This window comes from Gadus macrocephalus, chromosome 3 (assembly GCF_031168955.1).
Source record: "Gadus macrocephalus chromosome 3, ASM3116895v1".
Classification (NCBI taxonomy): Eukaryota; Metazoa; Chordata; class Actinopteri; order Gadiformes; family Gadidae; genus Gadus; species Gadus macrocephalus.
This window is the reverse complement of record NC_082384.1, coordinates 3,179,356-3,193,051: the sequence shown is the minus strand read 5'-3', so window position 1 is coordinate 3,193,051 and position 13,696 is coordinate 3,179,356. Positions and strand designations below refer to the sequence as shown.

At 44.5% G+C, this 13,696-nt stretch overlaps 1 long non-coding RNA gene across 2 annotated transcripts; it reads left to right on the top strand.

Annotated features, from left to right (window-relative positions):
• Positions 1 to 10,677: 10,677 nt before the first annotated feature.
• On the top strand, positions 10,678 to 12,141 carry LOC132453353 (uncharacterized). 2 transcript variants are annotated; one of them, XR_009524653.1, is made up of 4 exons: positions 10,678 to 10,849; positions 11,179 to 11,272; positions 11,399 to 11,480; positions 11,691 to 12,141. It is a non-coding gene; the product is annotated as an uncharacterized LOC132453353 (long non-coding RNA). The 2 variants fall into 2 exon arrangements; XR_009524652.1 differs by having other exon boundaries at positions 10,686 to 11,272.
• Positions 12,142 to 13,696: the final 1,555 nt, after the last annotated feature.

Sequence of the window (13,696 nt, the reverse complement as noted above, 5' to 3'; positions counted from 1 at the left end):
GATATCCATCTGTTTGCTTTTAGTGGTTTTGTTCACTCATCGAACATGAGGACGTACTGTTTATCGTTTACGCTGCGTGACAGCTCTCTTTTTATGAAAGATGCGATCCCGTATTTGGCTAGATAGGCCGTTTTGTTTTAGACTTCGCAAACTCAGAATCTGGGAACATAGCAGCCAAGACGTTACTAATGTCTTCGTTCGATTTGAAGGAATTATGTCTGCTCACCGTGTGGAGAACCCACAATACCTCCGCCTTCTGGGTTTCTGGTGGCGACACAAAGCCGGTTAACGCCGTCTGATGTGAAGTACTAGCCACAGATGCTGAACTTTTCAGTCCACTTCTTTCAAATAATACGGGCATCGCTGTAGTCCCGCTAGCTGCCACGGAGTATCGGATATATTTCTGCGACCTCATGTGGGACTCAAGAGCTTTTGCTCCCATGGTCCCTAGTATGAATGCCTTTCGGGATAAACAACACCTTGCCTCGTAGTCACCTGCCTTCTCCAACCACCCCCGAAACGTATCTTCCTCAAACCATTTCTCATTGAATTTGCACTGTCCCATCCTGAAAGTAGCGCAAGTTGGCCTAATGATGTCAACCGTCACTAGCTAAAAGTAGCGCCAGCAAGTTAGCCTACAGAGGCAGCTGCAGGCTGCAGATGCAACCGGCCCCCGATGACTGATGTCAACGTTAACGTAACGTAAAACTCCTGAAAATGCCGTAATTAAAAGACGCACTAGGTGATTTGTTGTGCGCGACAATTTCCCATAGTCTTAAAAAACCCTCTGCAAAATTTAATACCAAGAGCAAATTTACAGTAAATTTAAGACAATTTATGGCCTTAATTTTACACAAAAAAAATTAAGACTTTTTAAGACTTTTTAAGGACCCGCGGGAACCATGCTCGGGGCCCAGGGGACCATGAGCCTGGCACGATGCAGCTGCGATCTGTGGCACAGGCGACATCCAACGTTGCGGGTCTGTCAGTACCGCAGCTGACATCTTTCGCAGGTTTCACGGTACTAGCTTTGTCCGACATGATCCTTTTGAGGTCACTCAGCGTGCGCGTCATGTTGACCACAAAGACGGACATCTCGGACATGGCCCGGTGCGTCTCGAAAATCTTTTTATCTTGCGCTTGCAGCATGGCCCTTACTGTTTCAAGCTCGGAATGCTGGCGGGCACACACCTCCTCCAGACTCTTCTCCATCTCCGGCAGCTGGTTGTTGGTCATCTCAGAGTTTATGAACTTGCTTCGACCTGTTACTGTGTCGAGGAAGTTATGTGATCAATAGGCCCCGCAGCTGCTTCCAAGCGCTGATCACGCTGAATAAATCACACTGCTTGGTTTGGCTTAATTTGTGTCGTAGAGGCAGTGCACTCATTTTTTCAGAATTTTCAACCAAACATAACAAAATTCATATGGTGTTACTGTCCGGCACTTGTTTCTCAAAGTGAAAACTTGAATAAATTTCTTGAAGCCTGGCAATACATGATAGCTACAGTTCCAGACCAGTTCCAGCCCATGCCCACTTAGCCCATATAAAACTCTTACCGGACCCAGATGTGGTTGACCAGCTCTAACCCATGCCCACTGAGCCCACACATAACCCATACAGCACCCAGATATGGTTGACCAGTTCAAACCCATGCCTACTTAGCCCATAGATAGCCCATATGGGAGCCAGACATGGGTGTCCAGTTCCAGCCCATGCCCACTTAGCCCATATAAAACTCTTACCGGACCCAGATGTGGTTCACCAGCTCTAACCCATGCCCACTTAGCCCATATGTAACCCATATGGGAGCCAGACATGGGTGACCAGTTCAAGCCCATGCCCACTTAGCCCATATGTAACCCATATATAACCCAGATGTGGTTGACCAGCTCTAACCCATGCCCACTGAGCCCATAGATAGCCCATATGGGAGCCAGACATGGGTGACCAGTTCCAGCCCATGCCCACTTAGCCCATATAAAACTCTTACCGGACCCAGATGTGGTTCACCAGCTCTAACCCATGCCCACTTAGCCCATATGTAACCCATATGGGAGCCAGACATGGGTGACCAGTTCAAGCCCATGCCCACTTAGCCCATATGTAACCCATATAGAACCCAGATGTGGTTGACCAGCTCTAACCCATGCCCACTGAGCCCATAGATAGCCCATATGGGAGCCAGACATGGGTGACCAGTTCCAGCCCATGCCCACTTAGCCCATATAAAACTCTTACCGGACCCAGATGTGGTTCACCAGCTCTAACCCATGCCCACTTAGCCCATATGTAACCCATATGGGAGCCAGACATGGGTGACCAGTTCAAGCCCATGCCCACTTAGCCCATATGTAACCCATATAGAACCCAGATGTGGTTGACCAGCTCTAACCCATGCCCACTGAGCCCACACATAACCCATACAGCACCCAGATATGGTTGACCAGTTCAAACCCATGCCTACTTAGCCCATAGATAGCCCATATGGGAGCCAGACATGGGTGACCAGTTCCAGCCCATGCCCACTTAGCCCATATGTAACCCATATAGAACCCACCAAATTTGCCTAGTTCTAACCCATGCCCACTTAGCCCATATGGAACCTATATGGAACCCAGAACAATTGCCCACTTCTAGCCCATGCCCACTTGGTACCCAGGTAACACACATTGAGCCCATATGATACCCAGGTGAACATGTTGTCTGGGATAGGGACTCGTCAGCTGCCGGGCCAGAGGACGGGACGCGAACGGATCATACGACCAGAGCTCAAGGGTAAGTTGTCTTGCCATATATAGGATAGAGTCGTTTGATCTGTTCTTGCCCCGTCTGAACGCCGAGCAGCAGGTAAAGTGTCTCTTTGATCAAACGAACTAAAATTATAGATAAACGAGCGAGTGAGAGAGACGGGAGCTCCGGAAGAGATTGACGTGTGCGCGCACATATGCCCTAGGCGCTGTGGATCTAAATGACCAAGACGCCTTGTGGTTCCCTATTTTGAAACAAGTAAACGAGTTGTTGTTATTTGGTGTTTTGATATTTTGGTCAAATAGACCTATTATAAAGTCCTGTGGCTGTTTTCTAGAGGATCGAATTAGTGGGAAAGTTCCAATAGGACAGTAACAGGTCCGCAGGTCGATTGAAGTGCCTGTTGGATGTTTGAGAGAATCTCAGAGAGCTGAGTTGGAATTCATTGCCGTTGATGAATTCATTTTTATTTTAGAGGTCTGCTTGGGATGTCGACTAGTTCCGGTGTTGGCATTTTTGAGAAAGCAGATTCTCGCACTTTTGAATAGATAAGTTTCTTGTCTATTGGAATTCATTGCCGTTGATGAATTCATTTTTATTTTAGAGGTCTGTTTGGGATGTCGACTAGTTCCGGTGTTGGCATTTTTGAGAAAGCAGATTCTCGCACTTTTGAATAGATAAGTTTCTTGTCTGTTGGAATTCATTGCCGTTGATGAATTCATTTTTATTTTAGAGGTCTGTTTGGGATGTCGACTAGTTCCGGTGTTGGCATTTTTGAGAAAGCAGATTCTCGCACTTTTGAATAGATAAGTTTCTTGTCTGTTGGAATTCATTGCCGTTGATGAATTCATTTTTATTTTAGAGGTCTGCTTGGGATGTCGACTAGTTCCGGTGTTGGCATTTTTGAGAAAGCAGATTCTCGCACTTTTGAATAGATAAGGTTCTTGATTGGAGTACCGTTTGAGTTGGTATTTTGAAGAGTCTCTTGTTTGTTCGTAATCTGGTCGAGTGTGTATGTGATTAGCCATTATTTTGAAGGAATAGACTCGTTGTGCGAAACATCGTTTGTATGAGTTCATTTAAACTGCAGATATTGGATCTGAAGGTGGGGCCAGTCTTTAATTCTGATCTTGGTGCTTTGTGGCAATCATTCTTGTTTGAAGTTCTGATTGATTCATTATACATCCGACCGTTCATGTGATTAACCAAAAGGCCAGTTTCTATGCTCGGTCAACTTTTTATTTGTAATTAATTACAAACAATTCGGACATTTTTTAATATAAGATAAAGAAATTGTATGAACCGGCTTATTGTCTGTATTTAAGTCGTGTTAGGATCAAGTCCTCGGAGGTTTTTACGACCCGGTTCATTTTTATTTTTGTTGTTGATTCTGTCATAAATAAATTAGGCGGACAGAGAATAGTTAATTTGTTTAAAGTAGTTGATAATCATAAATAAATTAGACGGATAGAGAATAGTTAATTTGTTGAAGTACTGAATAAATGTGTAACCGCGCTGACTCTAACTGCACGTGCACGAGCAAACACACAGGGGACGAGCAGGAGCCTGCAGGCCAGTGTTGGGGCCACATTCCAATCTTCGGGAGGGAGACGAGCGCTTGGGAGGAGTTCACATTTGTAGCTTAGAGATAATAAAGTATTTAAACTAACTAGTAGAATAAACTCAAATAAATTGTATTAATAAATAGTGTATTTCAGAAAAAATAAATAAAGTAATAAAGTTATAATTAAAAATGGCACCAACAGCGGTAGAAGTTTTGAGTAGAGACAATCCACTCCTCAGAAATGAGATCAAACGAATTTCTGAGAAGTGGGAGAAGCGGACAGTTAAATCAGGTACAATTTGGCCCGCGGGAGGGACTTTTGATCCAATAATGTATCGGGACATGGAGGTAGTGATAAGGAACTACATAGATAACAGAAGTGGAAAAACGGCCTCAGCAAAGAGGGACAGGGAAAAGTTAGTACTAGCTTTGTTCTTAGAGGAAGGAGAGAGATGGCGAACATTACAGAGAGTGGCGGGAGAAATAATAGCTAATAACAACAAGGCTCAACCATTGCCTCTGAAGGTTGAGCCACCGCTGCACAAATTAGTATCATTGCACCCATTGCTAAAAGGCAACGTAGAATCGAAAGGGGAAGTCACACTAGATGAAGGAGATAATAAATGTAACACACAAGGGAGGGTCAGTGGGGACCCAGGCACAGAGGTGTCTGGCTGCAGTACATCAATACAAAGCCCCCTGGTACTCCAGTCACGGGGGAAACTAAGGAGAGCACGAAGGGGAAAAAAGGCACCCGACACCCTCCCCGGTAATTATCCTATTCTAGTCAAAGGACAACAGGTCCATTTTCAACCGTGGGGTTCACAGGACTTAGAGGGAGTCATTTCTAAACTCCCTAACATAATTAACGGGGCGTCTAAATGGATTAGAACATTTGTGGAGCTCACAGTGGGAAAGCTAATTGCAGTGGGTGACCTGAAAGCTCTGTTGACAAGAGTATTGGGGTTATCCAAGATGGAGTTTGTACTGAGGAATGGAGGGTTGAATATACTGGATGGAAAGTATGATGAGTCTACACTTGATCATTACAGAGGGGCGTTGTGGGCCACACTCAGGAGGGAGTTCCCGGTCCGCATGGATCCTAAAGACATGAGAGGTCTCCCCATTGGTGACACAGAGAACCCTGCATCCTACCTGCAGGCCCAAGTAGACAGATGGCGCATGGAGACGGATGAGGATCCTGAGATCCATCCGGTGTTCTCTGTCATGTTTAGAAATTCTGTGATAGAGACACTTCCCAGCCAAATCAAAGCCAAGCTAGAGGATGTGGTTGGACTGTCTACATCAGGATCTCATAGAAATTTTAATGGCCATTTAGTTCATGCAGTGGATGAATATCGTCAGAATAAACAAAGAATACAGGAACAAAGCAAAGAGGTCCAGAGGAAGCTATATCAGCTTCAGCTGGAAGATCTCACAAGGAAGGAAAGAGATAAGGAAAGACAGGCAGGTGTTTTAGAACCAGCTGCTGTAATTTCGCAAGCCGCCCAGCAGGGCGCACTTCAAAACCAATATCCACGATTGGCATTTTCTCTCCCAGTACAACAGCCTCAGAGCCAACTGTCACCTACTCCACCTGTTACACATGTACACATCCATAATTATGGGAACCCCACGAATAAAAATAGACAGAATCAGGGGCCCCAAGGACAGTTTAGAAACAATCAACAACCAGGATCCCAAGGACAACGCAGAGGTCCTTTAATATGTTATGGGTGCAACCAGGAAGGACATTCTAAGAAGGATTGTTTAACTAACCCTTTTCCACCACAGCAAACACAGGGTAACAGCGACCAGGGACAGGCAGGTCCCTATATGGGTCAGGGATACTAGGGGTGCCCAGAGAATCCACAGGGGGAGGGTCAGCTTGTAGCAATCACAAAACAAGCTGATCAGGAACCAATACTGCAGGTTCTGACAAATTATAGAGGCACGCCAATGATGGCCCACACTGGAGCCACTTACACACTATACCTCTCACCTCCCCATGGCAGGAAAATTCACCAAAACTTTAGGATTCTCGGAACACACGCAGTTAATGCCTATGACAGCTCCAAGGATGAGAATCGGTGAATTCCTATTTTAAGTTGTATGAGTGAGTGAGTGAGTGAGTGAGTGAGTGAGTGAGAAAGAGTTAGCATTGAGAGTTAGAGAGAAGGAACGTAAGTAAGGAAAAACCCGCAGGTGGGGGCTGGACAGAGAGACAACAGAGAGAAAGAGATTGAATTTGCATTGTGCCTAATAGATTATTTGTGCGTTTGGATGTACTCTGTAATTGGTTCCTGAATGTAACCTTTGTCCACTGTTTTAGAGAAAACATAGAACCACCACTGGGATTGGTGATTCTGTGGCTCTTGGAGACTCTGCATCGCGTCGGAACACCATGTGGTATAGATCATTACATCTTGGTACACAGAGCACTGGTGAGACAACAGGTTGGATCAGAGGGAGAAGGTGTTTGGAGAAGGGAGAGGAATATATTGACAGCAAAAAGGGCGGATGCGGACCGACGCAGAGGTAATAAATCAGCGGAGAGGAGGCTGGGGGACGGTTTAGCTCAGGAAGTAGAGGGTGTCTTGTAACCGAATGGTTGCTAGTTCGATCCCCATCTCCTCCTAGCTGAGTGTTGATGTGTCCCTGAGTAAGTTACATGGTAATCACAGGATTTAGGAATAATTATTTAGACTCAAACATGAGCAATTAGCGTTAAAAATTGTCTGCACACCACACTCCACAGGAGTCAATGGGTTCAATGGCGCCAGGGTAAAGTGACTCATCAAACGAGGAGCGGACCCAACCCATGGACTCTGCGTGGATAGGTGAATGTTATTTTGGCGCTTGGGCCTGACGAGGTCTGGGTGCCAAGATAACAACACAAATAAAATATTTCCTTCGAGATTATGATAAGTAATAGACAATTTATTAAAAGCAATCTTATAATTTAGAAAAACAATCGGCAATACTTAAAAATTAGATCAAATAAGTATGATAGAACGTTATCCAAATTTCTAATTTAGGTTATCCACAATGACAAATGTAATTTAAAATAAATAAGTAAAATAAAATAAGAAAGGGTGTGTGTGAGCCTTTTCTCATGTGTGTGTCAGGGCTGCCGAGGTAGGGGAGAATCCTCTCCTACTCCAAGTGACTGAGTACACAAGGGGATACACAAGCATACTTCAGATAAAACAATATGGTTAATTACTAAATAGAAACAATGTATCAATTCAGTGTTGAATAAACTAGTTAAGATCAACATAGAGGATTTGGGTTTGGTATAGTAGTGAATCAAAATATGGAAAACACTAAATGCAAGCAATAGGTAGAATAAAAGGTATAATTAGGTCGTCCAATTCAAATAGATAGTGAAGGGCAATCGGGTAGTATTATGAAGAGAATTGTGATTTTGAGCAATGGTTAAGACAAAAATGAGTCGCCCAATATTGAAGATGCAAGTTTTAATATTGTGATTTTTGTTTTCTTTCACATCTCCCTAGTTAAGGACAATAGGTGGATTGACGCTACATCTGCTGGGAAGGAGACATACATGCTATGTTGTCAAATTGGATTCGGAAGTAGTGGGTTTACCTTCAAATGCCACTAATACTGCTGCAACACTTTAATAATTTTAACTCTGATAAATTATCTTTTGTTTTATAGTCGCCCTGATTTGTATTCATTACGCACACATATGGTTGCATAAGGCAGATGCGGCTGATGACTCTGTCTCCATCCCTCCACTTTGCGATCTATACCACCATATAGGTGGGGATTGATCGTATCCCAGGTACGGCATCCTGCAATAAGCCAGTATGGAAGGCTGGTTAGCCAACGACGGGTAAGATCCCACCTTGAAGCCCGGGACAACCTAATTCAGGCACAGTCACGATTACTTGGCAGAGTCACTGTGAGCACTGGCTCACTTGATCATGAAGTGACGGACTGCAACCATCATAGGAAAAGCCGGCTGATGAAAGGTGGAGGGGGAACAGGAGTCAGATATGTCAGCTCTGGCAGCAGAGGTCGTCTTGAAACGGGGCATGTCGCGTTTTATTTCATTTTATTTTACCTTTGTGGCATAGAAGGCCACTAACGCATGTACGTTTTTTCGGCTTAGTGCATGACCTCGGAACAGCGTGGTTTCGGGCGGCTGATGGTAAACCCACCCATATTGGGCTTAGGATTTGGACATACTGGTTTCGATTTCCCTTCCCAAAAGATTGGTTTCAGTTTACTGATGCTTAAGGTTAGACTTTCGACGTTGGGTGCACCAACGGCGTTATTAGATTTGTTTATCATTTAATGCGTATGGTTTTGACCATTGCGCAAGGGGGGAGGTATTGAGGAGAATTAGGAAATTTTTTGAAAACAAGGTTTTTCTTCACCATACTTGCAAATAATGATTAACATCCAGCTAAATTAGTGTGAAATATTTGAAAAAACAGTGTTCAACAGATGGGTAGAAGCAGTCCCATCAGAAGACCAAAGTGTGGCTACGGTAATCAAGGTTCTGACTAGAGAAGTCATGCCAAGGTTTGGAATTCCGTCACAAATTAGCTCAGGCGACAGAGCAGTGTTTATTCAGAAAACAATCAAACAAGTGATTTAACATCTGCATGTCAAACAAAGATTAGGCTGTGTCTACATTCCTCAAACCACAAGGTATGGTGGAGAGAGGAATCGGACGCTTAAGACAAAGATTAACAAAATTAAATTTGTGTACTAAATTAAAGGACTAATGCACTACGACTGACACTAATGAGTTATCGTATGAAAAACTAACAGAACGACGCATCTAACCCCGCATGAAATGTTTACGGGTCGACCCATGCCTTCATCTGTCATTCGAGGGCCTCACAAAGGTCCTCCATTGGAACAATTGAAAACTGAATTAAGACGCTATTTGGGACAACTAACTGGCATACACAGGCTTATTTTTCAACAAGAGAAAGACAGAGTTCCAGAGTTGGAGAAGGAGCCACCAAGGGGGGTGGAGCCAGGTGACCAAGTGTATCTCAGGATGTTCAGGAGAAAGTGGAACTAGCCCAGGAGAGAAGGACCATACAAAGTCACCAATGCAACACCAACAGCCATCCAAGTGGAAGGAAGTGCCACGTGGTATCATCTCAACCACTGCACAAAAGCCGCTCAACCCAAGTCCAGGGATGAGTGTGAGGAGGAGGAGCCAGACGCAGACACACCTGGGGCTGACCAGCCGCCCCAGGACCAGATCCAGTCGAGCCAAGAGATTCAGCAACATGATGTTGCTGAAAATGGGGAGCCTGTTTCTGATCCTTTACGGGTTGTGCCAGATTCCGCTGGCACAAGCACAGACCCCGAGGAAGGATGAAACCACGGAGACAACACAGACCTGGAAGAGCCAGGAATCAGGGGCTGGTACTGAAGGAAGCCTAAGAGAAACACAGGACAATCCGGCCCCAACTCACTCAGGAATAGTCAACAAGAAAGGGAAAATAGTCTTATATGCTCAGATACCACCGCGAGACCAAATTAATGAATTTGTGTTTACTGTTATGTCGGATAACCAACCGTTATGTGCATTAACCTTCCACCAGAATCGTGAACATGTGCACAGGAAAAATCGGTGTGAAGTAAATATCCAATTTAATCCAATGAAATGGTGTTTAACAGTAACGTCAAGAATACATGGGGCTATAACAGAAAGTATCTGGTTAAACATTTGATAGATCTTTTTGCCTTAAACAGGTTTAAAATCCTGAGAATTATACAGGTTGAGATTCCTGAACATGCTTAAAGGTTTTTAATGATGATCAAATGTAGTGCAAAATATGGCCTAAACGACTGTTATGTTTTTGTTGTGATCTTATCTTACAAAAAAGGGGGGATGTGTGGTAGAAATTAAGGAGTATATTCTATGGTAAACCATGATTATTATGAGGTCTGTGTGTCTAATAGTGGAGAAACACACGGGGCCTGGGTGTCTGGGTTCAGAACAGATGGTTGGGCCCCTAAAAGGAGCAGGACGCTACGGGGATAAGGCATGCTGACCTTAGCCTAGTGTTTTGGGCTATCTTTGTTGACCATTTGCTGACCAATTGCTGACTGTTCAGGTTAAGATGGATTTATGACTGAATGGAGGCAGACACTTCAAGGAGAAGCTGCTCTGTTTGTGTGTATAAAAAGACGCCGCAGTTTGTGAACCGCAGTGACTTTGCAAACCCACTCAGGCTGTTGTCGTTGTTGTTTTGCTGCACGATAAAGTCTTTTGTCAATTCTTGCTCCGGACCCCTCGTTTTCATTTTACTCTCTCTCTTGAATTAGTCTAAGTGTTATATATCTCAGTTAATCCACGACAGCATCAAGCGAGTACTGTCGTAAAACCCGGAAGTGTTCTTGATGCGTGCTCGATCTCGCCGTTTCACCAAGCATGCATCGGAGGTGGCTTGTGTGTACTTGCAACCGCTATAAATCCCAGGATGCATTTCGCATTCGCAGCAGTACGATGGCGGACAATATGGAGAAGACGCACAACTGTAAGCTATTATCTATAAGCTATTAATTGTAAGCTATTATATTTTTATATTGTTTCACGAATATCGGTATTTATTATTTTTAACGTTTTTATTAGGCTATCATTGAATTCTCCAACCTGTCAAATCCTACTTGTTTTTCTCTGACGTTTTCACTTTTTCGGAGCGGGACAGCTAGCTCCCCCGGCCAGCTTCAGCAATCAGTCCTCAGTTCATAGATGATTACCTATTATAAAAACCTCAGGCAGATAGCCGTAACTCGACAGGACTTGATATGATGGCCTTTATTATGCATTCAATTAATATAGGCTTACACGTTCTATTTTATCAAGGGACAATTGAAGAAACAAGGGCCCTCATCGAGTGGCGGGCGGCAAATGAAGCTCGGTTCACTGGCCTCCGCAACTCCTCTGCTACGGGATGGGAGTGAGTATTGATTGATTTTGAGTGCTTTTATTTCTTGGGGACGGTTCAAGTCGGGTTTCAGTAGTCTTAATTTATTATGAATAATATGTTACATGTTATTAAAGTGGCAGTGTGAATGTGCTTTAGGGACTTCATTTCCACTTCTGGCATGGATATTTCCACCAAACAGGCCATGAAGAAGTGGAACAATCTGAAGCTCAAGTACAAAGTAAGTATACGTTGCCTGTTTATCTGCTTTGTATTATAGACTGATTATATTATATATACTGAGCATTCCAGCGATTCCTTCATATGAAAATGAACCTACACAGTACACACAATACCATTTCAGTGGCCCTTTAAATAGAGTAAGTGTAATTAAGTGTATTACATGAGAATAATTAGTTTGACAGTGCAGTAATTTATATCCTGTTTTCAGTCGCTTAGGGACCCACCCACAGGCAGAGGGGTAGAGGCCGGTACAGCTACTGCCGCCACCTGGCAGTGGTATGGTGCCATGGATGCTGCACTCCAGGGACATCACTCCATCTGTCCGACCCTGGTTGTTGCATCCAACATGACTGCCACTACAGGTGGGGTAGTAAGCACACCGGCTTCTACCTCTTCTGCTGAGGAGGCCGGGGGAAGCAGCAGCAGAAAGAGACCCAGGGACAGTCTGCTGGAGCTTTTGAGGGAGCAGGGAGAAAGGGACGAGGAGAGAGAGAGAGAGAGGCAGTGGCGAGAGAGGCGGAGAGGGAGAGGGCGGCAGCAGTCAGGGCTGAACGGTACCTGTCCCTGTTTGAAAAATGTATCTCCAAGATGTAAATAAATATTATTCTAAATTCATCTGCTCATTCTTGAAAGCAAAAGTGTGTTTTTATGTTACATTTCACATGGCATGTGAAATGACCTCTCCACAATGTTACGCCCTCTAGCGTGGTGCCTATTGTATCTGGCTTCAACCTGACCTGGTAATCAAAAATCACATGGATGTATCAGTGTCACCAAACTAACAATTTGTGACAGAAGAGAAGGTGCTTACCGGCTACAGGGTGGCGGTATGGCGTCATGATGGCCACAGGACGCTGCAGGCATGGGTATCCTCCATCACCCAGCAAGAAGTACCCAGCTGGTGGGTACAGAGCCTGCCTATAAAAGGGAGAACGCCGGAGCACGAGGGCATCATGCACTGACCCCGGGGTCCCGATGTACACGTCAATAAATTGACCGTTTCCATCGCAGATGCCCTGCAGGATGATGGAAGTGAAGAGCTTCAGGTTAAAATAGGTCTTCTTCTGCTCTGCAGGTGGCAAATTTTTTATGTGGCATCCATCAATGGCCCCAGCAGCACATCTGAAGGCCTCGTGACCTGCAAGGCGAGCAAAGCCAGTCCCCACCACCTCCATCTCCTCATTAGCTCTCATTGACTTTCATGTAAAAGCTTTTTTTTTCAAACTGCAAGCCCTGCAATGCATTCTCTATGGGTTCCGGGAGTGCTTGCACTAACGTGATTCCGTCATATCATACGTACACTACAGTGAACGTCACGTGGTGCTTTTATGGCTTTTAATAGGTTCATCACGTTACGTGCCTGCGCCGCCGCCGCAGTCACATTCACGATCGTCATGGCGAATATTACAGCTCAGAGCAACTCCATAATTTCATTTAGAGAATTACCATTTAGTCGTCGAAGCAATCAGGAAAAATTGGCTGTTAAACAATTAGGACCACCCCGACCAAATTTAAATATAAAACAAATATCAAAGAAAGGAGACAGGCTACAGGGCTACAGGCTAGCACTGCGTCGGCAAAATTATGAGGTGAGCAAAAACCGCCACATTCTGGGCCGCCTGATCGACGGTGTTAAGTTCTGCGGTGTATTCGAGTTGGCCTTGCGAGGCTGAGACGAGAGCGAGGGATCCAGCAACCCCGGAATTTTTCGAGGATAGGTACAGTTAATTGCATCCCTAGATTAAGTTTTTGAGGAGCATTTAAAAACGGCCGCCGTCTTTAAAAGCACATCCAAGACGGTCCAAAATGAGCTGCTCGACTGCATGGCAGCTGTCATTAGGGCACGCATTACGGAGGAGGTGAAGTCGGCCAGCTTCGTTGCGATACAAGCTGACGAAACAACAATCTCCAGAGCAGCAGCAAGTAGCAGCAGGAACTACAGGAAAAAGGAGGGCCTTGGGAGAGCAAGACAAGCAGAGGCTGTCTAAGGAGGTAGATGATTTTGTAGTTTTGTTTGTTTATTTTCTTTTTGTTCTATTTTTCTCTCACTTTCACTTCATTGCATACCTTACTTTATTGTATTCTAAAGTCATGCAGACCTCCTTTTTAAGGCCTCTGGAACCTAGTGTTAAAAAATCACCCCTTCTGTATTTACAGTTGCATTCAAGGATGGATGGTGGCAGTGTTTTTTACTCATAGTGTACTTCCAATTTG